Here is a 26491-nt window from a genome sequence, read left to right on the forward strand (position 1 = left end):
ATAGTCTACCTACAGATTTAATAGATAACGTTTTAAGACTCGCGTTTTTTCACTTTAAATTACAATATCAAAAGCGAGAAATCATGTCCTTTTTTTCCTTACACTATAATGATTTAAAATAAGTTAGTTTTATTTTACTCTATCATTCTCTCGCGTTCAATAATACAGATTAGCAATATGTATCGAGAACTCTTTTTTTCATTACATTAATATAAAAGCACATAATTTAAATTTATATTCTACAATTTTAGCAAAAATAAATTTTTAACAATTGATCAAAATGTACGGTAATTTATCAATCCATTTTCTGGAAAGAATTCTTTGGGAAAATGTTATTAAACAGTTCTTCGTTCAATAATTGAACATTGACATACATAAACATATAGATAATTTTAGAATTCTGAACATTATTGCAATCGTTTTGCTGAGATCTAGCTAGCACATTTCTAAAGGCTATGACCGCGAGATCCGCCGGTGACTTTTCACTGACGTCGGCGATCTAACCGAAAGAGAGAGATTAGAAATCGCCGACGACCGGCGGCGCGTCCGAGAGGAGGCATAGTCGCGGTCTCTCTACGTTGCAACAAATCTCGAAGAGATTCTCTTATCTCCGCATTGCTCGCAAATCTCCGGCGTTTCCGCTTGCGGGAACACACACATCAGTCAAGATGCGGCGAATCTCAAGCGAGCGGTATCGTATACGTGTTTACGTGCGCTTAAGTACGTCCGCGCGTACAGCTGAAATGTGAAGCCACGTCGATCGTAAAAAGGACCCGCAAGAACCAGAACGAGTTTACAGCCAATAGTAATTTTCTCAGTCGATGCGGAATAATATCATAAACGGCCTTTTCGCGTTTTACGATAATTCTCGAAGCGTTATCCCTCGGCCGACCGCCGTTACGCGTCCTACGTCGTTTACGCACATTCGCGATACGGACGCTGTTACGAGCCGTAATAATAATATATCTTCGCATATATATTTTTCAAGATATTTCCAAGTTCCGGCGATACTTGGACGAAGATTCATGCGACTGAAGAATCGTCCACCAGTAAGCTGTAGCCGCGGTGGCTGTAATATGTAATACAAATCTGGCTACTATTCATAAATTCTGGCCAAATTCTTTCTTAATTACCTATGTAAAGGTTTGTTTCGTTTGTTAAATTAGAAGAAAGAATCACTATAATTTCGTTTTCCAATAAAATAATAAGTAACAGAATTAAAAATAATAACTGTTAATTAAATGTTGATACATATTCGAGGTTCACATAAAATTTTTATTTGTATTATATGCAAAATTAATAAGCATATTTCTTTTTTTTTACTAACTACATTTGTTTTTATTTAAAGTGTATTATTTTATTTTATTTTATTAAAGTTTTATTATTAGTTATATTTTTTAATATTAAAAATTTTATATTTTTTAATTAGAATTTTATATATATGTGAATATGTATAAATATCTTATTTAAAAAATGAAGAATTTTTTATTTTTAAGAAATAAAGGAGGGTAATAATCATCAAGGTAAATAAACTGGTATTCTGCTATAAATCGAAGCTCTATATCACGAGTCAAGTGTAAATTTTGAAATTATCGGATTAGTAATCGCATGAGTTCTCGTATTTTAGCCATTAAAGTTAAAATTTATTTATCTAGCTACTAAATATCGTACTTTACATGTCATGATACGAGATATTTGTTGGATATTCTGCTAATGCGAAATGATAATGCGTATTTAATATATGTTGACACCATTATAATTAAATCAATACTTCTGCAGTTCGTCAACACGTCTTTCAAAATGCAATATCTGATATAAAAACCCGTTCTTCGATAAACCAAGTATCTGTTTTTATCACCTTTAATTATACCATTATAATTTCAAAATAGCAAATGACATAGATAATATTTGTCTTCTGAAAGCTAATCAAGATTTCGCGAAATGTTTACGATACTAATCTTATCATTTGCCAGCATCCCGCATGCCATTATAAGTTTGCTAATTTTATCCATCTAAATTGGAACTTGTTTCTTATCGATGCAATGGACGGAGTAACCGGAATTAATAAAATCGTCAATTGCATTATTGAACTTGCGTTACAGAATATAGAAATTTAATCTAATTCCAATCGGTAATTCTAGCCAAATGACGACTGAGCTACAATTAGCAACTGGAATCAAATTAAATTTCCATGTCGACAGGAAGTAGATTCGCTTAAAAGGAATAAAAAATTTCATATGTAGATACAGATGATATTACATGTATCTGGATGTCGATAAAATGCGATAAAATAAATAAATTATATTAAGAGATATGCTTTTTGCAACGTTATTTAATTAAATTTCTGCAATGCAAATAATATCCTATATAAATATATTCACTTATAATAATATCATTTATAATATGTGCTATTCATAGTTAAGCACACATATTAGAAATTTTATACCAATTAAAAACTATTATTACTATTATATTAATTGATCGAAATTATGAGTCGCATGATATGAACTAAATTACGTGCAATAACTATTTGTTTTAATCGATTATCAATGTGTCCAAAAGAAGAGATAAGAAAATATTCAAAATTATATTTTTATATCATATTCAAAATATATTAATTTATTTAAATCGATTATGTATCCAAAAGAAGAGATAATAAAATATTCAAAATTTTATTTTTATATATTATATTCAAAATATATATAATTAAAATAAATAAATATATATAGAATGCATAGAAATAAACATATATAGAGCCATATAAAAAATAAAAGACACATACATTTGATTAAAATCTATGTATGTACGTAGCATGATCGATGAAATTATTTTACACACTTGCATATGTACACAAACACACACACACACACACACACACTTCGATCTTAGATAATATATATGCGCATGTGCACGGATATAAAATATCTCGTGTGTAATCAAGGATTAGGAGCGATTTTATAGCGGTGCAGCGATTTAATATCGCATTTTGAAAAGAGTTTTTGCGCGCACTAAGCGGGAATATTAGCGCTCATTAGATCGGCCAGGCGTGAGCAAAGCGAAAGCCACGCTCGTAATCACACAGACATTAATCTTTCGTGCGATACGTTAATTATAAAAGGAACGACGCGACGCATGGTTTATCGAGTGACAGATTGCGCGTTATATTCGAAACGCGTAAAAATTTAATCCCGCGAAACCTTTAAAACCATTAACTTGCGTTTAATAAACCTACGTGCTACATCGTTGAGAATAATCCCGCAAAATTGAGGTGTTATATCGACAGTGGGACAATTTATTGCTAATTATTTCTATCCGCAGTTGTGCGGGGGATCGCCGACGTAATAAAGTGATTTATGACTATAATCGGTCATCAGCGCGCCGATTCATACGCATGTAATTGAAGGTATATAAGTGGAATAAAGATGTTGCTGGAACTAATTAATAATAAGGGAGTCTCCATGTTAAATACGTGTCAAGAACAAATTGGTCGTGTACGACCTGTTGGCCCGCGCTAAGGAATCCAATTAGTGGGAAAATCCACGACAAACAACATGCTTTGCTATAATCGCAGAAAAGAAACTGAGATATATAATCGCAATTTAATACTCGAGAAAAGTGCAACGGAGGCAAAAAGGTCGAATAGAGAGATTAACAGAAAATAAATGCAGATGCAATAATGCAGTAATTAAGAATTAATCTTCTGAAGTAATATTCCTTGTATTTCAATCGTCTTCTTTTCACGATTATGTTTTTCATTAGAAAAAAATTACACGTGTACAAATTAATCATTTAAAGTTAATCATTTATCAATAATCGTTTAGTCGTACTTTTATATTTCGAATGTAAATAAAATCCGAAATCATTTTTAGATACTGTTCTCTTGCTTGTAGAAACATGAAAAGACGCTCTGATATCTATATGTGTATTGCGTGTACGTGTATATATATATGTAATTTAATAATTTTTTAAATAATTTTTTAATTTAATAATTTTTTTAAATTTAATAATTTTTATTTTAATAAAACAAAATTATAATAGTTTTGATATATATAATAATTGTAATTTGGCTATATAATTTTAATTTTTTATTAATTTATTATATATATAATAATTGTAACTTGGCAATAATTTTCTAATTTTTGCTGTCTTTCACACACACATTATTGAAAAAGGCAAAAATTGAATCGTATCAGTCTCATCTTGATTGCTTTTTTCACATCACTTCAGTACGGATAATAATATGTTTTCAAATTTTTCTTGTTACATGAGAAATTCTCCCAGACGCATAAACGAAACGGCATTAATCTGGCGTCATATATCACTATGTAGTTGGCGTTTCCCTTCCTACAACCAGATCGTTTATTACATCGAATGAAGCGGATAGAAAAAGTGGAACGAGCGGAAAGAAAGCGGACGGCGTTCCCGTAATAAACTTTAAGCTTGACAAACAAATGAATGGAAAGATGTTTACGCTCTATTTCGCTTATTCGGAAATGAAATTATTTTTTCTGCTTGAAGCAAAGTTACAAAATGCAAAGTATCGATTTTCTTTCATTACGTTAACAAATATTTATTGACTTTTCACTCTGAGTGAAATCCAAAGAGTTAATTGAAAATATTTGAATTTATTCATTCTTTTTTTAAAATCTAGAATTCGTCAAAACTGAGAATGCGAGTTTTAATGAATTCCAACTTATTCAAAGCGTCTGATGTATAATATACTTCATATATTTTGATATCGTTATAAATACAAAATATCTTATGTTTATTATGGCTATTTCGTCTGACAAAGAATATACGCGATTTCAAGGGATTTCAAAATTCAATTTATATGTCAAACAAAACTTCATGACTTACCATAACTCGTCGTTGATGTACATAAATTATTGACATATATAGTCAAGTATTTCATTACGTGGATCACACAATACTAAATAAAAATATGTCAAAAGAAAGAAAAAAGAAAAGGGAAAGATAGATAATAGAAGCGCAAAATATTCGTGAATAGACAAGAATTATAATCATTGGAGTCGAGGTCTGAGACCAAAGGCATTTCTGGGCGATCTTGCGAGGGATTGGTCGCTTCAGGAAGCGATAAATCGGTAGGACGCGATCAGCCGATCCGCTTTCATTTGCCCATTTACTACTATTAGCTTTTACTGCCATGATAATCTGTATTCTTCGACCTATCTTGCCATGAGAAGATCAATTGCTTCCTTCACGCCTAAGCTTTTTATATAATTATAATACGTCATGTGTATAAATGATGAGTGTATCAAAGAGATATCGAAAAGAAATCAAGTACAGATCATTATTCTATCCAAAAAAATCCTGCAATTCTTATGTATCAAGAATTTATCTCGTGTTTCATTATCGTAATTTATCATTTTATGTCATTTACATTTGAAGGAGGAAACGAAAAATTTACATTCATAAAAATATGGAGGAACGGATTAAACAATGACGTTATTAATAACATTTTCCATCTTGGCTTGAACATTACTCGCTATAAAATAATTTACACGGGCATTTATATACATGGCGTGACAAGGTGCGATTGCATAAAATTCCGCGCGTATGTACACCGCACCGCGAGGAATCGTAAACATTCCTCTAAGCCCGACGTTTCATTCTTATCTGCGGGCGTATCGAGAAGGTGACGCGTTACGAATGGCAAACGAGGAAAAGTTTCTCCCAGCGCGTTCGGTTCGCCGCCGCCGGATAACAAGATGACCGAAGATGAAAATTCCTCAAGGTCGACGAATTCCACGGATAGCGATCGTTGAAGCATGCATATCGACGGTGCTAAATATTTAGACCGGATGTCTCCGTGTCGTAGCATGTTGCATATCAGTCTGATCGATACGTGCCAGATTGTATATTGTAATGTTCGCACACAATATTACAAACATCGCGTACGAGACAAACGCGCCAAAATAATTTTATCAGTCATTAGGTCATGATTATTTATCAGTCATTAGGTTCTAATTCTGATAGGCGATGTTATGATATGTCAAAAAGTTGACAATGATATTCCGTTCCTTTAAAATAAAATATTTTTTATCAGTTTGAAAATATATTTCACTTGACTGGTTACGTCTGTTAATATTAAGAAGAATAATGATATTAATAAGTAACAAGCAAATATTTTTAAATTCATTGTATATATACTTTAATCAATAAAACTCGATCATTTTTTAATTAAATATAATTCGAAAAATATTATTATTTTGTCTTTTAAATTTTTACATTCAAGTTTCAATCATTTGATAAGTTGAAATTTTATTAATGCTCTTATAAGATTAAAAAAATGTACATATATTAAAATACTAATAAATAAGTAACTAATATAAAGTACATATATTAAAAAAAGGAACATATATTAAAATAAAAAAAATTAAATTTATCGCATTATTTAAAGATTTGTACATAAAACAAAAGACAGGGATATCATAAATATTTCAGCGAATTAAAAATTAGAACGAATAAACTAAAATATAACATCTAAATATATCTCACGTAATTGTTGTATGGAAAAATAATTCTCGATTTTGGTGCAATAAAATATGGCTCGATGATAGCACGTATATTTATCACCTGACAGAATCCCGTGCAAAGCGTACACAAATCGCGAAACAAAACCCAACGATGGAAAATCGATTCACTCGCGGTAAAACACTCCTTCCGACGTGGGTAACATTCTCATTTATCACACCTGCATTCAACGCGACCGACTGTCGCACGTGTCCGCAATATAAGCGATGATATCCGGGAAAGAAGAAGCGTTCGATTTACATTTTGATTACAGCAACCGAGTCGAATGATTCATTCGCGTCTTTAGTCTGATTGCTTTCGAAGAATCTGTCATATGATTAGATATGCCGACAAAATGATTTAATTAACAAACTAGATTAGAGAGCGGATTCAGCCAATCGCAGTCCCAATAAAAATGGACGCGCTGATAGCCTCGAATTATTTCATTAATTCGGAAAATGCTAATTATGTATGTTGCCCAAGTATTTGTACAGAACATTGTCATGAATATAATTCTGTCTTTATTGTTATTTTCTTTCTTGCATAAATCGTTTAGGATTGAATGAATATCGCGATAATTACGTCTAAAAATAAATGTTTAATTCTTATTGTAATAATGGTATAGATTAACATTTGTAAATTAGTTTATAAGAGAAAGGTAGTAAATTTTGTATATATTAGCATGGAAATAGAATATTCAGACACATATTAGTTGTTCCGTGCACTTGCAGCATATATATATCCATATGAAAAAAATATGAGAAATTATTTTTAAAACAGAATTGACGATGAACAATAATAATGGTCTCCATTTTCTGTTTTTCATTTCAAAAATAATCTCATTTAACGTTACCGCGTTTTCTTTAGCATTTTTATCTTATTTTATTATTAATTCAAGAAATAATAAAATACACAGAACAATGTTAAATGAGAAACATACCATGATAATTGATTTTTCAGTCCGTTGATAACAAGCGAATTCACAATGTGCAAGTTTTGAATCTCGCTTTCCGATCTCCGCCAGTCGTATCATGCGACGTACAAACGATAGATTAAACTCACCTGCAACAGAAAACAGGTTATGAAATAATCATATACTTTGCAATCATACAAGTATGATCAAAATGCTATCTCCCTATATCAAGTAATGGGGTTCGATAAGATTCTTAATTAATCAATCGTCAACTCTTTTCAAGACATTACATATTGATTCGTTTGCTAATGACCACACTGCATATGTATAACTTTCATGAGTAGGTGTTTCTACTCAGTAATTATGCGCTGATTATGAGTATGATAAAGTTGCAGAAATATAAATGTTTGATAAACTCAAGAATCTAAACTCAAAAAATGCATATTCCTATTGCATGCAAGCATTATCATTTTTGCTTAATATTTCACAATTATATGTAAATCAGACAAATTAAATAAAAAATAGTAGTTTGTAATATCATATCTTGCAAATATATATAATGTATCCAAGTATTCCCACAAAGACTGCAACAATAACAGGATATTCCGTTTTTGGCCAGGCAGGAAACACGAGTATAAATACAACACATTTATACATTTATCACGAAACAATACGTAACATACATCGTTCGATCTTCTTGGCCTGTTTACTCTCTTGCGAATCATCTAATTACAATTTATTTCACGTGGATCGTTTCGAGGTTACTTTCAGCTGTTGCAGGTGTATGTCATACGTCCGTGAAAATAAAAAGAAAAATCACGCAAACGCATCATGCAAACGCATCGATGCACTGGATCGGTAAATTTATAAAAAGCTTCCTCCGACAATCGAGGCAATCGAGGGAAGTGCGGCATTAATTAATTGCGAATTCGGTAATTGCAGCAAAAATGGCCGACTGGGCGTGGCCAATCGATGAGGCATCGCCTCGAAAAAAATCCATCCCCGTACATTTCTCCGACACCCCACGCTCCGATTCACGCGACGCGACGCGAATTTCCTGCGTTTCGAAACATGCGCACAAAAAGAGTGCATACTCAGAAGTTGTAATATTATATTACTTGCAAAATAATATTAATATCTTATAAATACAGAATTTTTAACAGCATAAAATTATTTATCGTCGTTGAAAAAGTGCCATGCACCATTTTCATGAATTTCAATTAATGTTAATCGAGATTTAACTTAGATTTTATCTCTTAGAGATGGAATTTATAACATCGCTTAAGAGCCTTTCAAAAAGTTATTTTAAGCTAATTTATTATTTATTCACACTATAAATATACAATGATATAATATTGCGTGCAATTGCGTGCAGTTTTAACTTTGTTATTCGTTACTGAATGTGGAACGCGCATGATATTACGTTATCTGGTTTGCGGATATTCTACATAAGTTTTATGTAAGTGCATTTTGATGTATCAGAATGATGTAAATGCGTGTGATTAGCCTCGTGTAATATACTCGTGATGATATTCATACTAAAATCTTAACTTTCCTTTCAATGCCGTGAACGAGAATCACTAAGTGTAATATTAAAGAAGATAAGATTGGCTGTGCATGTGAAAAATTATGACTTTGTAGTTATATTTGCAAGATCGAGCTTCATTAGTTGATATCTTTCAATATTTAAAACGACTGATAACATGATCTAATTGACATACCAATGATATTATAAATTTTAAGACACCATTTTAGGCGCGCAAGGATAGTAAAGCTAGTATCTCTTGTCAAATGTGAGTTGAGATTTAATTACATAATTAGCTTGCAATTCTCTAGCTCACTTGTTAAAATCCTTGACAAAAAACAATTAGTAGATCAATTATAACAAATATTATTAACCAGTGTACTTTTAGATGTGATTATCTTCCTCAATGATTGGTCCTTCATATATTGAAAATCTTTAAGATTATTTTTTAAATTTGTCAAAATTATGTATTTCTAACCGATGATCAACTGTAGAAATAAAATTTCACTTTCTAATCTTTATTTACTTTATTTTTATCTACATTTTTTATACTTTTAATTATTCCATTCAAAAGTTGTCAAAATTAAAACACATAATAAAAATATAAAAAATACCAGATATATGTAGAATATACTTAAACAATTATTAATTATAGCATATTTCGTACAGTTAAGTTTATATATTGAAATTCTTCAAGATTATTCTTTAAATTTTCCAATTAAAAGTTGTCAAAATTAACACATATAATTTTAAATATAAATATAAAAAATACCAGATATATGTAGAATATATTTAAAAAATTATTAAATAGAGCATATTTCATACAGATTAAGAATTAAGGAGTAAAAAAATGATCTTGCCATAAATGTTGAGTTTCTGTGAAATGGTACAATATTCATATTATGGGAAAATTCATCAGTATCCTCGCTCGCGGGCTATCACACAATTTCGTCGATTTGATCACGATCAGAATCCTCGCACAGACAGTACTTACCCATCGCCTGCGAGGAAAGGCACGCCATGAAATCGCGGATTACCGGTACCGCAGTACCGCATTGCGATATCAGAGAACACGAGTCTAACGATGATTTACAGCCGGCTTAAGTATCAATGCCAATGGTGTGTTTCGGTAAAAACGTTTATTTCCGCAATGCGATCTTGTAGGCTGTCTCGCATCCCGAGAGAAGATCTCTCTTCCTCCTCGCGGAACGCATTCTCGCCGTCTCCTCGCGCGAATGCACGATTTCGCGGAGGTTCCGCGTGTGGCACGCGTATAAATATATTTATACTCCAAAGGTGCGTCTATCCCAGAGCATCTGTGCCTATAACGGGACGCTGCATGCTGCGTCGCGCACGCAATGCGCCTTGCACATGCATCCCGCGCCAACTCAAACCTATGTGGCTCTTCCTCTCTCTCTCTCTTTCTCTCTCTCTAAATTATTTTACAGCTCGTAAAGAGCAAAGAATACATTGGCGCTAACGAGAAGGCCGCGTCTATAAAGGATAATAAGGATTACGATCTCCGTCAAAATTGTAATGCACTCCTTGAGCACACGAAGACGCGACCTGGTAATGAGAGAGCTTAAGGAGGCAGCCATTGGAAAAGATTAGTCTACATTGGTCTCGTTACGGTTTTCCCTTTTTTTCCCGCGATTTGCTGCTATCATAACTAACTAAGCGATTGTTCCGCGCGATGGGAAAGTCTGCGAGTCTTTACATCGCAAGGGGAAGACAATGATTCCTTTTTTCTTTCGCCATTGCTTTCATCTATGGATTCTTTCAGTAACTAACAGTCTAATTGCATCTTCTTAATTTATACTGAATATTCTGCTATAATTTATAGTGAGATGAAGAAATCTCTCTTTTTGAATTCATATTTATTTTACAATCGCTTAAAATACCAAGATTTATAATCGTCTAATGATTTAAAAAATCGTCTCATTTCTTACCAAGATTATATACTTGGCGCGAATTTTTTTTCAACCGCTAAAGTCGCGCGTCCAGACGGTGAACCGGAAGAATTCGCTTATAAATCCCGTCGCAGTTTTAATCAGATAAATTAATACACGCGTCGCTTCCTCTCAAGTACGACGGTGCGTCGTCTCATTATACGCCACAATGTGCCAAACGAGGCGCGCTCGTATCAATCTGATACATCCTAATGCACTTACGTGAAACCTATGATTAAGTCGAGAATTGGGTATCAACGTAGCGCAGGAGGAACAAAGGACACACCGGCACACGGTAGGTGCCGCACACGTACTCGCACGTCCCGACATCGTCATCGATCATTCGACGTCACGGTAGGGTGCGTTTCACCGTAGCTATATCAACGGGGGATCGCATGGTTCTTTCACATTTTTTGCCAGAGCTAACCGTACTCTCCTCGCCCCGTGACTTCTCTCTTCCTCCTCCCGCCCCCCTCCCTCGATTCCTTGTTCGTTCCTCCCTCGTGCAGCTCCCACTCGCTGCCCCCGCAACCCAATTTCCGGTTGCGGCGGCTTCCGGTTGGAGGGTTGAGCGCACAACGCTAGCGACCCTCACTTCCAGCTGGTCGGGACAGAACGAGGTTGTCATGGAGACCTATGGTCCGGGCTACACCCTCGGACACACCCCCGGCAACATGGCCGATCTTACCCTTCTCTCCTTCTATCTTGCCCTCGACAAGGGCGTCGACCATCTCGCTCGAGGATTTCGCAAAGGCTACCCGAGGTGGGCGAGTGGGAAAGAGCTCGCGACACGGAGGGAAACCCCCATGGGCCTCTGGCTGTATATCGTGAAAGGATCCACTCGACCCTCCGAGTGCCACTCATCCTCTACCACAATGCGCCCTGTATGGTGCTCATAACGTATATCGGTGTGCGACATGCGCACACAGACGCGACGCGACTCCCGATACGCGATTCTCTTTGTGATCGACGCGGATTGCACGTGCGGTGCGCGCACAGGATATTGGATTAAACTCCGTGATATCAATTCGAGGACGAATAGTACGCGAGGCGAACATAATCTCGAAACGCGTGACTTTCAACGCGAAAATTCCGTTAATCATGGTGATGAATTCCACCATTGTTCGTTTCTGCCGCTTCTCCTTTGATTAACGCAAGCAATATCGAGGGTTCTCGCTGATTGAATCCTGCCGAGGAATTAATGTTAATTTTATTTATCATTCATTGTTTCACTTCATTAATTGTTGCGTGTAAATAATGTCTTCGTTTAATTTTTATTGCTATTTTTATAGAAGGAAAGAATTAGAACTGAGTTTTTATTGATACGTTGGTAAAATCATGTTGATTTAATAATAATATAAATATTTAATTAGTTTGCCTTTGTTGTTACTTCTTTACATTTTAATTTTAGCTTTAATCTCCTGGACTTTGCACATTTTTGCTTGAAGAATTAAATAACAGAAATGTTATGTATCTCTGCATGTAATAATGAAACCTGTTTTGTTTTATATATGTTAGTAATCACTAAACTTAATAACTCGATTATTTCGGAAAAAACAAATCTGTCTTATCTTGTTTACTTTAAATACATTTTTAAAATATTGATAGCTCTATATCCTATGTTGCAGCCAGCTTGCAATGGTTATGAGAGATTCACTCAGTTTAATTCGCTCATAAAGAAGAGAGAGAGAGAAAAAGAGAGAGAAGCCTGGAAACCTGCATCGATCTGTTCAAATCCCCATAGAAATTAATTCGAGAACACTCGGTTACCCCTTTTGCCGAGCCAACTGTCTCAGACACAAGTAGTCGTTGGAGTATTTATTAGAGCATTAATTAGTGATAATATATCGAGATCGCATTTCTACTGATGCGAAATTCGCTCAGCGTGCAAACTGTGCGAAAACAGAATTTCTTTTTAGGAAGAAAGAGAGAGAAGGAACAAAATGGCGGAAAAAATAAACGCCAAGAGCTCAGTCATTCTGTCAACGAAGCCTTTCTTTCGAGTCGCGTGAGCAGAGAGCAGTGCATATATAATTATCTTTGTAGACTCCACTGAAAATTTCATCATCGCCTCTGCTTACTTTCGCCCGCGCTGGTGTATGAATCTAGAGATTCTCGACATAATTTAAAAAAAAAGAAATGTAACGGAGATTTTATTTGATTGTTACAGGATTTGTACAAATATGAGAATCAATAATTTAAAGTATCTGATAGTGCTTTATAGACTTTATAGATTTTATATTATCAATTTTATATAAATATAAATACACATCTCTTTAATATAATGCAATATTTAGAATCATTAATCATTAAAAAGATTCCAGTCCATTTTTGATAAGTTTGAGATGCACGACTTATGATTCAAGGATAATCAATTGAATAATTTTTTATCGATTATCAAATTTACGTTTTCATGTCATAAATTACTTCTCATATATAATTTAATAACTTGAATATTTATATTCAAGTAAATATAATTACTACAAAAATATTATAGTTGTTGATGAAAAATTTATACTAAGAGTTTAAAATAAAAAATAACGCTAATATTTATGATGTGTATGTATTATTGCTGATAACAAATTATCAATAATGGTAAATTATTAAAAGATGCTAAGAGACAGTTTCAAAACATGCTATTTATGAATTATTATCTTATTTAAAATAGTAACATATGTTTTGTTGCTCTCTTTTTTTCTAGACTAGATACTATAGTATTTATTTTAATTTGGCTTCTATTTTTCTCTCTTTCTTTCTTCAAATATGTATATCGAAAATTACTTTGTTACATATTATATTGATTTAAATTGTATTCATTATATGTGTGCAAAATGTTTGTACATGTGTGAAAATACCTTTCAGAAATAAATGTCTAATTTTTCATAGATACATAAAAGAAGCATATATATAGAATAAAATTATATAGAGTATGTGCAATACACCGTCAATCATTTCCGCTAATTCTGAAAATGTAATTTTCGAATCAGCGAATGTCTCGCAAGAGGTTTAATTTCACACCGCAAGACTTACTTAATTGTAGTTATCATGTCTACTGTTAGAATGACACAAACATTGTTATAGCAAGTAGCAATTATTCGTTATGGTCACGCAAACGATATATTAATTATACAGTAAATTCACATTCGTGATCTACACAATTTTAATTATATTCATCCGCACAGTTGGACATTCCAGTTTCCATCAGTAATTTAATATTTAATTTTATATTTTCCATTTACTTATCAATAATACAGTATTATATAGCATGTTGAATAAATTTAAAAAATATCGTACGCACATTCCGGCTAATAAATTAAATTATTATAATTTAATTTTAATAAAATCTTCAATAATATCTTCAAATATATGCGTTTAATTATTTAAATACATTTAATTAAATTATTATACATGTTTTATAATTTAATTTTCAAACGTAATGTCTATAAACTTATGAAATTACCTTTGTTTTTTATAATTTTTTCATTAATTCTTTTAATTGATTTAACTCGATTTAATTCATCGCAGAAAATATATATGTACGTGTATGATGAAAAATAATATTAAATTCATTTTTGATTATATGGAATAAGATTCGAGAGAAAAATGCTACTAATCTCTGAATAATTAATTAAGTAAAAATTATAAGATATATCTGTTGTTAAAAAAAAATTGTTTAAACGTGTAATAAAAAAAGTTTAAATTATTAAAACTAGAAAAATGTAAATACTGAACAATATAAACAAATAATTTTAAAAGAATTATAATAATCATTTTCAACAGTTCTAATATGTTTATATTTACTTATATATGTTATGTGCCATATATATAAGACATATTTATTTCAAATTGTTCTATACAAACGTTCAGAAAATACTAGAAGGAGCAAAAATGGCATTCTCTCAAAAAATTTTATACATAAACAATATTTTAGATATTTAATTTTTTACTTATAAGAAAATTTCCTAACATTCAAAAGAAAAGTCATTTTCAACTATATGAATATTAACGCACAGGAGAATGACAGTAATGTCAAAATTACAAGTAGTCGGGACAAGAGGGAAAGAGAGTCCGCATCTTCGTCCAACCCCAAAATCCCAGTCGCAATTCCGACTCGCGGCACCCTTCAAGCTCATCAGAGCGCGGCGCGTCGTACGTCCTCGAAGGTCTCGAGTGCTCGAGCGCCGGTAGCATCGTCGCCCGCATCGAGCCAGCTAGCCGTGTCGCACAACGCGCGAGGAAGGCGACAAAAGGTCGTCGCGGCCCAGGCATGCTCGAGAGATCTCCGATATATCTCAAGCCGCGATGGCGAAGAAGAAGAAAAAGAAGGGTGGCTGCGAACAAGAGGGTTGGCGGCGAAAGCAGGATGGTGGGGCCGGGCAAAATTCGGGCGTCGCGCCGCTCTCAAGTGGAGGAGACGCCGGGGGATCAGAGAAAAAAAATCCATATCGACGCTGCCGGCGCCCAGGGGCGGGGCCAGGTGCGAGGCTGTACGGAGGGTGCCGACGGACTCCCTTTTAAAGCGACGCACGAGGGCGCAAATAATAATTCGTCGGCATGGCAACGCCCGTCCTATCGCCCGTCTCGATGTGCTCTGTGGATTCTCGTTCCTTTCTCTCACCCTCTGCCCACTCTTCCCCCCTGTTCCTCACTAAACCCCTTTCAAACGACTCTCGTTGGACCCCACCGCTCTGTTTCTTCCTCTCTCCCCAGCCGAACGAATGGCGCTCATGAAACCGTGTTTTTTTTTCCTTTTGAAGATCTCCGGTGCACTTGCCATCCTCGACGCTGACAGGGAAAACCCGGCAACACAAGGGTAGTTGGATAGGTAGGCGGCGGTAGAATGGAAACGCATTAGGAAAGCTCGGCTTGGTCTGTTGCTACGGTAACAGTCGGAAGCTCGATGAGGAGGACCGGGTCGATCCTGCCCTCGGTGACAAGCAGAGGCAGCCGGATAACCTTGAAATATGCTTGCCTTTCAGATAGCTTTGTTCGCGAGAGATATAAGGAAGAATGACATGATGCGCAATATCGACTTACAAATATACTGGGTAAATCTACTAAGAATGATTGTTAAATAAGTTTTCATGATTAACAGTGTTAAAAATTGCAAAAATTCGCTGAAAAATTGATAATATCCATGTTTCATCCTAAAAAGTATTTTTTTTTCCTGATAATCTTTTTCCTCTTTACTTAATCCTTTATATAATCCTTTTCCTCTTACGATAAAATTTTTAATATCTTTTTTTTTTGAGAGAATAATAAAAATATTTTATAAAAATAATATTTGTTCCTTAAATTTTACTAAAATTTTATAAATTATAACTTATTAAAGATTTGTATTTCAATTGCTCTAAAAAGGTTTTTATCTGAAGTAAAATTTAGACAGCGACCATCATCTATTTTAAATTAAAAAAATCGTAAATAACTGCGAGTGATTGACATACTCAAAATCCGCAAATGGAAGATATTGTCTGTTTTCTAATTAAAAGGAAGAAGAGAATGATTAATTATACAGGTCTGAAAAAAATCATAATTAAAATAAATAAATACTACAATTAAAGGAGAAAAATCGTACAACATAAAATATTAATTTAACTTTTTTTCAATGGTGAAAATACGTGTGAAGAGAAAAGAATTCATTACTATATTAAATAAGATCGATAAATGAAAAAAGAAGATACGTTTACTCATAATCTATGCGAGTGTAAAGAAAAGGTAGATGAGAGTAAATGCGACCGACTGCGTATAAATAAAAAAAAAAAAGAAAGATGATAAAGGAAAAAGGATATCTCAGACGAATAAACATTTTCGCCATACACCATTGAAATCCCCCGTAATAATAACCTTATGAACGGTATAGAGACTGATGCGACATTTTGGTAGCCAATTTGTCACGATCACGGGATTTTGATATTCAAGTTCCGTTGCTCTTACACGGCGACAGGTAATGCAGCTTGCACGCACGACATACACAAGGCATAATTATTTTTAATTAAAAGCGTTTTTCTTTTCCCAGCATCGATAATTTCACGCGATTATATCTGATTTCCTTCTGAATAGCGGGCACATCTTCAGTCCGTTTATATCTTAAATCGCTACTTAACAAACGAATGCAACTTGACGATTGCAACATTTCTCGCCGAATTTATAATTAGCAAATAGAATCAATATTGCTTGTGAATGTATCCATTTTTTCAAGCAACATAAATCTGTTTATTAATTATCGAATATTATGATATAGAATTATACTTCATATTTCTATTGACACTTCGAGAAATTTACATATTGCTAATAATTTAGACAAAACTAATATTTTTTTAGTAAAAAATTGTTTTATATTATATATATTTATTTTATATATAAAATATATATAGATATAATTAAATATATATATATATATATATATATATATATATATACTCTTGATGGGTTAATTGATAGATATACTAAATAGATCAGATGTCAGATAGATAACTAGATAGCTCAATTAAGACATCAACACAATTAGGATATCTCCTCGCAATTAATATAATTAATTTCAACAAGAAATACATATCGATTTATATGAACATGATTAGCCGACATGCAATGCTAAACATTTAATTAATAATTAAGGCAATGAAAATGTCATCTTACTAATACCTGTTTAATAAAAACTAGATTGAGAGAATAAGATTTTATATATTATTAGATATTTTTTTATTGATATATGTACGTATAGGAAGTCATTCTGTTCGATGAATTATATTCGAGCAAAAAAACTCGCTAGCATGTCAGAAAGCAACTTCAAAGTCGAGTTATTGTTATCCCAACGTCGACATAAGTGCTATAAAGTAGGTTGCATATCTTTACTACCGTGTGCAGTGTGCAAATCGCGAAGTTACTTGGGCGTATTTATGGATGGGAACTCTGTTATGATGACTTATCGACCTTATAAGTCTAGACACGTTAATTAACCGATGGTCTGGACGTGTTTTTACTCTTCGATATAAGTCAGCTCGTGAATTCGCCTGCTGCCGACATAAAAAATAATTACGACATAATAATATTCAGAAAATTAAGCACTCATCAATGCAACGAACTAACTAAAACAATCAACTGACATTGTTCTTTGACATTTATGGTTGCAGATTCTTGTCGAAAAATCGATACTTTAAATGCGAATATATCATCGAATATCAAACTAATTACATTCAATAAAATAATAATTAAAATTTATGACTGAAAATTTTTGCAATGAACTTCTATAGTTCTATTTAGCGGTTTAACGGATAATAAAATTAAAAACAATATATTATTTGAATTAATTAAATAATGTTATATAATAAAAATACTAATAAGGAAATCCTTAATGATTACTATCGTCGCTGGCTAGCATATTTGATTTATGCTCGCTATATTTCATTTTCAGTAATGGACCAATTTTTATTTCACGCATAATAGATACCATAAATCGGAAATATTATTGCTTCTTCATCTTTTAAATTATATCATTAATGGATGAATGAATTAATAATAATGTATAAAAAATATAAGAAAATGTACAGATAGCATTTTCATTAATGGTGTATTTTTATTCAAATATATATTATTGTAAACATAAACAGAATGCATTTAAAACTGTAGAATAGATAGTTTTCAGACTCGAACTATATTAATAATATTAATTATATTATGATTGAGAAATTTAACTTTGTTTTTTTGCGCTTTGTGTAGAGATTTTATTCAGAAAATGGCAATATTTGAAGCTAATTTAAAAAAGAAATTCAAAATTATTCAAATCTTTTCTCTTTTCAAATTCGTATATTATAACAAGAATTTGTTTATTGATAAGCTGCGCGTTTATGTCGTTATTTATTAGCATTTAATATTTTCCAAAAAAGTTATTAATTTTTAAAAAAAGTTATTAATTCTTTACTTTCAAATATATATACAAATGTGAGAAAAGACCAACCAAAAGAGATTATATAAGAATGAAAAAATGACATGCGAAAGTGACGCAATATTAAAGTGTACCTTTATGACGCCCACTAATTTCATAACTCGCATAATGAGAAATAATGATCCGATCTTGTAGCATTAACGAATCGCATAAAAAAATTGCACCGCTTTATTATCCTCCGTTCCTACACTGTACTAGTAATATTATTAATTTTGCCGTCATACAACTTGTCTGACAAGTCTTGCCAAAATAGAAATTTAATAATTTCCATTATTAAATTTTCTATTCAGTAATTAATGTAAGTCAATGCGCCTGGCATTCCTCGATAATGATTTTTTTCAAGAAAGAGAGATATATATAAGTAGTATTAATCTTATTCTGATATTTCCGCCATTTCCAACTATATGTCATGCACACGCGTAGAAATGATAGAGATATGGATTCTGTACAAAAGATGAGCGTCTTATCAAAAAGCTCAAAATTTCATTTTCAATCAAAATACAAAGAATAAATAAAAAAGCAGCTAAATTTTATTTTGAGATATAATACCAAACACATAATAGCATATATTCTATTTTGATGTGTATATATATACAGGGTGGGCCATTTTAATCTATGCACCCAAATTTCTTTGTACCTAAGACAGATACGGAAAAATGATTCAGACAAAAGTTTTATGGTTTCGAGGGAGCCATAAGATGGTATCATTGGTTTGACCTTGAAGAGTTATTTGAAGGTCACATGAAGGTCACCTTTAATTTCTTAAATGGAACCTACTATTTGTCATTGCACATTCTTGTAGCTTATCTCGAGAGCTTTCCAAAACACTATAATTAAGTACTTTTTTGTTAAGTACTTTTTGAGTTATGAGGCTTGAAATAATTTCTTAATTTTACATAAACCGTAAAATATCTTGTAAAATATTCATTTTTCGATTATCTTACCTTAATACTTTTATGTACAAAATAATGAGAGGAATCAATTGGTGTAAAGAAAACTCATAGTTGTTTTTAAGAAAAAATATGTAATTTGCAATTAACAATTCCATATTTTTTCTTAAAAACAACTATGTGTTTTCTTTACACCAATTGATTCCTCTCATTATTTTGTACATAAAAGTATTAAGGTAAGATAATCGAAAAATGAATATTTTACAAGATATTTTACGGTTTATGTAAAATTAAGAAATTATTTCAAGCCTCATAACTCAAAAAGTACTTAACAAAAAAGTACTTAATTATAGTGTTTTGGAAAGCTCTCGAGATAAGCTACAAGAATATGCAATGACAAATAGTAGGTTCCATTTAAGAAATTAAAGGTGACCTTCATGTGACTTTCAAATAACTCTTCAAGGTCAAACCAATGATACCATCTTATGGCCCCCTCGAAACCATAAAACTTTTGTCTGAATCATTTTTCCGTATCTGTCTTAGGTACAAAGAAATTTGGGTGCATAGATTAAAATGGCCCACCCTGTATATATAATTTAAGATGTACTTTTTAAAATTTTGTAACTTTTCTGAAATATTTGTAATGTCAAGATTCAAATCTGTACAATATAATATATATTAATAAAGAAAAAATAAAATAGCGATGACTTTTTGAGAGAAGCAGTTTGGAGCAATTTCTAAATTGATATTTCTCTCTGACTGAGAGAAAGAAAAAAGAAATATTTTCCTTTCTCACAGTTTTAGAGAAGATTTGAAATTTTCATTTCATTTCCATGAATGTGAAATTTTACCCTTGAATCCACTCTTCTGAATCGCACGAGCTAGCCAACTCGAATCGTAATCGAATCGAGCAATATCGCGCCACTCCCAGCGGATTACGTGAGCGAGACAGCCACATGCATCTCGAATCCGCTGATGTATTACGTGTACCTGTACGTACACCTACATATGAGCAAGCTCTGGACCAGTCAAGCCGGTCTGCCACTCGGTTCCTGGTTCCTGGTTCCCGGTTCCTGTAGCCTCGCACCCTCCGTGCAAAACTTTCAAGGCAATCCTGTTCCAATCCGAAGCGGTATGCGGCTCCGGTCAATCCACCGCAATTCCACACACAAAAAAAACGGAATTTCCAGTACTAAGATTTTTTTTAAATCAACGAGCTTTTGGAAACATGCGTATTTTAAAGTAACAAAAAAAAGAATATGTATATGCATTATTAATTAAGAGAATCCGATTATTAAAAAGTTACCTAGATATCAATTTGAAGTTTTAAAAAACAACCAGTCTCATTGGCATGTAAAAAATAATCATAGATCCGATTTGCTTATTACGCTTGCATAGACACAGTCGAATAAGATGGTACACTATTTACTTCGATCGACGGATATCTTACGCTGCTCCAAAAAAAGAAAAGAAAAAGTGGAAAAACCTGTCGTGCCACTCGAACCCGGAAAAGGAAAAAGAGAAGCGTGTAGCCGTGCGGCCGATGTCGTTACCAAACGGAAATGAGCAACGATTCGAGAATCGTCCGGGTCAACGTGCCGCGGAATACATCTAACGAGAAGGAGGAGATGATTGCGTGTGTCCGATGATGGATCGCGCGTAACTTCGTCGGCGATTACATGCAAAAGAGGGCGAAGAAAATTCTCTCCCTGTCATTCGGTTTCCGGGATCTAGGCTATACACCGACCTGCACTGCCCACCTACAGTTCTCATAATAATATTGATAACGACGTCGGGTATGCGACTAAAAAGCGCGTCAGCCAGTGCAAAGAACACGTCCACTGCGTGCAGGGCGGAGGCCAGCTGCTGATTACACTCATCGGGCGATGGATCGGTTCTCCCGGGAAGTTATATGGTAAATGAAAGCGGCCAAGGCAGAGAGAGCTCTCAAGGGCCACCTACCGCTCGATGTAATATTATCGACAACGATCGGCAGCAGCGTAAGTAAGCAAACATAAACTACACTTGCCATCTGAAGAACTGTGAAAACTAGAATTGGAGTAAAATGGCTATTATTTAAACCAACGGTGACCACATTAGCGGTGTAGCAGATTTGATCTTAATCGAGGAATATCAGTCGCATTGGATTATCGAAAAAACGAGCATCACTTTCGTAAAATTTGATTTCTTATTGTTTAAGTAAAAATTTTTTATTCTTCAATTATTTCTAAATATCGAGAAAATATATTTTAATACATAATCATAATATATTTTAATACATAATAATGAACATTTCCGATATATTTTAACAGTAGTATAATATAAATAATATTTATTTCTTTTTTTTAATTTTATGTTTACAGTTATATCAGATCAGATTAAGAAAATATTTAGAAATCATATCAAAATGGGAGTATTTAAAGAAATTAATCTTATTAAAAAATAGCTTGACAACAAATTTAATTTTTTAAAGATTTTTAATACGCACAAGCATATATTATACCTTTTTTCTAAAATAATATAATAAAATAATATAAAAATAATATAAAAAAAATTCTTCGAGGTACTGATCATAATCACTGTCAACATTGATTTTTGCATATTAATTATTTAAAGATTAAATGTCAATTGCTAATATATTTTATCATCAAAATTCTATTCCATCAATATAGTTTTCAAATTTGTTGTATCTAGGGTCAATATGAGCAATTAATAATAATAGCATTTAGAAAAGAAACACAAGCAAAATCTGAATTCTCCATTAACGTTTATACATTATATAATTTAATTTGAATTAAAAGATATTTTCAAATAAATCTTATATGTTGTCATATAAATAAATTGTTGATAACATAAAAAAAAATTCCAAAAATAAAAAAAATATTTTAGTATATACATAACTGGAAACGATATTCTTTAACGTACAATTTTATGTATTGTAATTATTATTTATTATGATATCTGAAATATTACTATATTTTTATTTAAAATTTAAGAAAGTGAAAATTTAAGAATAACAAACGTATACTGATTTTGCAAGACTAATAACACAACTAATGACCGACGGACTTGTATATTTTAGGCCTATAGCGTATTCGATGGTTTTTATTAAGAAATATTGCTAATCAAAATATGGTAAATTATTTATTTTTATATTTTCTAGCATTCTCTTTTTTTATTTACTATTTAAAAAATTTGAAATGTTTAACATTTTAATTAAGAATATATAATTTTATATTAATCTCACAATTTTTTTTATATGTGACTTATAAAATAATTCTCTCTTTTTCTTTCTCTTTTTCTATAATTTACAATTTTACATACATATACATATATAATAAATATATATAATTTATATATGTAAACAATAAATATATATTAATAATCGCATCAAATAAAATTCAAATATAGAAAGAATATTATTTATATCATAAAGTGTTAATGGAAAGTTAATCGACATTTTAATTATTAAAAGAAATTAATAATCACGTGCCTTTAATTTAAATATTTGCTATATATAATAGTGAAATATATTCATGAAATAATACTACATATATATTATGAGAATACCTTTAGCAAAGTGCTAAATGCGTTATCAATTTTCAATTACATATATATCGCATTGACATAAATAGTTACATCATGTACACGTTTTGCATCTTTGCATCTTTTGCAGTTTTGCATCAAATATTTAATAAACTGTGAATTGTGTATTTTATATTAAAGAGGAAAAAACAAATAACGTCGGAGATAGATACACGAAATCTCACTTATGTGTAACTTTATTTCAGCAAATTTTAAATCGCGTTTCACTCACTCACATAAACAAGTCAATGATATAACAAATAGTACGCAATTAACTACTGTAATTTATGCTACTAAAGTTAAATTATTGCGACGTGTGTCTGAACGTTATCATTCAGTACCGCATTATCTATTACGTTGTGTAGACTTACATTGTGTAGACTTACTAGCCAGCAGGTTCTTTGCTAAATCGGGTCATTATCCAATATAAGAATTGTTGCGACCGTTGTGCGGTTTTGTGCGAAAACAACTTTGTCGAGAGAATGTAGGAAGTGTTTTCATATACAAGACGCCAAGAACAAGTAACGTAACTGTATTTATTTTTATCGCCTGAAAGCCGACACGCTTTCGCACTTGTAATATATTGTTAAATTCACGCATAATAATCCTCCACTGTTAATTTGCCTTAGGAAATTTACAATCGAATAGTTGTACATTTTAAACTTTTCCAAAAAAACCACGATAATTTATATATAATTATATTTGGGAAAAAATATTCTTTAATTTTCTTTAACGAATACTGGCTCGACATGAATCCTTTCAAACTATAAATATCTGATATGCGATTTGTCTTGAAAGTAAAGGTGGTTTTTGCCGCGATGACAATCTAAACTATCGCGTCTGTGGGAAGTTACACATTGCGAGGGATAGCTTAGTAGCGGAGTTAAATTAATTAGTAAGCTACGATATATCGTTAAATTACATGTTGCATTGGCAATACTGGTGTATCTCTATATTTCACGACAGATAACAGTAGGTGCAACACTTATGGTCGCCGAAGTAAAAAAAAAAAAAATGCGCCCTCTCATTATAAAGTAGCCCCACTTATCTCGACTAACGATTCTTCCTTTTTAATCGGAATCGATCGCATGCACAAATCCAATCAGAGTGCACCTTGTAATTCGAAGAACAGTTTGTAAGCTTTTCGCGCTGATAATATGCTAATCAACGACGTAGATGAATAACCTCTGCTGTTCAATTCCTTTTTTGAGATTATCGATTATATTCATTCTACTGATTTTTTACATATGTATCTTATGTAATACCTTTCAACGAGAAAATAATTTCATATATAATATGAATTGATTTCCATAATATTGAAATTCTTTCACAAAAATAACAATAAATAACAGTCCGTCACATTATGAGTCGCATCGTATTTTTTGCAATTTCGTAAACGCGATATATCCTGGACAAAAATTCTTGTTCTACTTTATGTTGCATCAAACGGATAAAATCACGAGCACGTAGACGATTTCTCTCAACTGGAAATATTCTTTGGCTAAAAGTTCTAAGAGTGCCGAGTCTTCGACAAAATACTCGACGGAGGACTCGGCCAAAGAATGTAACAATGTCGACCGGATGGTTTGCACGTGACAGCAGCCGAGCGATCCGAATAAGGAAGTTTCTTAACGGCACGTACATGTCGACATACGCTCACGTATGGTCTCTGTGCCGTTGGAGCGTTCGCGTATGCGATACCCGACCCGAATATATATTCCAGCCCTCTCGATTCAAATTTCTTGAAATATTCCGTATATGATGCTGATAAGTTTAATTAAAAATCAAGTTATTAATCAAAAAATAAAAAAATAAAATTTTGATTATATTTTTACTTAGACATAAAGCTTTCGCTAGTGTGCTTCTCAATATTTTTTAAATTTATTTTATTTTTTTAATGTATTATATTTTATATAGTTCTTATATTATTGAATATAATAGATATTATTATCAATAATAATATCAACAGAAAAATTTTCATTTTTCAATTTGTCCAATATTTAATCCTGTTTTTTTGCGCATTCATTGCCTTTAACAGACAATTTTTTTATTTTAAAAATTAAGATAACATAATATAATTAAGATAAAAACAGTCTCAGATGATAAAAGTACACAAGTAGAAACAACAATGTAAGAAAAAATTTAAAAGTTTCGAAATTATATAAATTTAAAAAACAAAGATCGCGAAAAATTAAGATTACAATTTACAGTCAACAATTATCTAGCTAGATAATAATTTTTCAAAGAGCGTTTTTTTCATACTATTCTCATGCAGCATACTTAATAATATCGAATAATATAAAGTAGTAATGTAAAGTATAAATAATGAAGAGTTGCGCCGTCTTCCTGTCTATTTGAATCTATCAACATAAAATGAATAACGAGCATATAGGAACATCAGTAGTTTTCATATTCATCATGAACACATTACGCGAGTAAAGTACTCGGCAGTTTCTCAGAATATTCATTTCTATTAGAGATTCTTGTTAGCGTAGAAGAAACACGCGCATCACACGCGAGCGAGCGCGGGACGAGAAAACGATTCGAATGAATTAGGGATTCATCTACAATTACAGTGGAAGGTTGATGAAGCAACAACAGTGCATAAAGCTCATTAAGATCCGCGCAGCGCTGAACTTTGCGCCGCGTTATTATCGACATTGATTGCGAATGTGTAACTCAGTCGCCGCCTGCGGAACCTTAAGAAGTGCGCTTAATTGTAAATGAAGCAAAGCGCAATTTACCATGTTTAATTGAAAACATGCTCAACAAGCAGCACTGATTACTTTCTTAGCCGAATGATTAATGTGAGGATTCTGATCGAAAGAGAGAGAGAGAAAGAGAGAAAGAGAGAGAAGTTCCAACCATAACGGATCGACTTGCAGGGGCTAGAATTATACAGCTAAAACATTCAAATATGCCTCTAGTACTACCTTCCCTGATTGTAATCATATGTTATCACAGATTTTAGAATGGTGGCGTGAAAGTATAGTTATATGTCTATATCTTTAAATTCCTCAAATTAAATATAAGCGAATCTAAACTTGTATTAAAATTAATTATTCATCTTCTTGACATCCTCAAATGTTATTTTCTGTGCTAAATTTCCTGTTGTTGTAAATTGATACATAGATAGTACGCGAATGTAAGAAT

The 26491-nt window shown here is 32.4% G+C and overlaps 2 protein-coding genes across 3 annotated transcripts in view; one reads left to right on the forward strand and one right to left on the reverse strand.

The window, feature by feature from the left end:
- The window catches only part of Mesr6 (misexpression suppressor of ras 6), a 582772-nt gene that overhangs the window by 520775 nt on the left and 35506 nt on the right, over positions 1-26491 (reverse strand). The gene's annotated exons all lie outside the window — the stretch shown is intronic.
- The window catches only part of LOC145972200 (uncharacterized), a 50381-nt gene continuing 45508 nt past the window's right edge, over positions 21619-26491 (forward strand). The window contains exon 1 of the mRNA XM_083100605.1: positions 21619-21753. The gene's annotated coding sequence lies outside the window, so the exon portion shown is untranslated. The remainder of the gene's footprint in view (positions 21754-26491) is intronic.

The sequence above is a fragment of the Camponotus vicinus genome, unplaced genomic scaffold (genome assembly GCF_025532165.1).
Source record: "Camponotus vicinus isolate PSW18456_S1 unplaced genomic scaffold, iyCamVici1.0 SCAF_5, whole genome shotgun sequence".
Classification (NCBI taxonomy): domain Eukaryota; kingdom Metazoa; phylum Arthropoda; class Insecta; order Hymenoptera; family Formicidae; genus Camponotus; species Camponotus vicinus.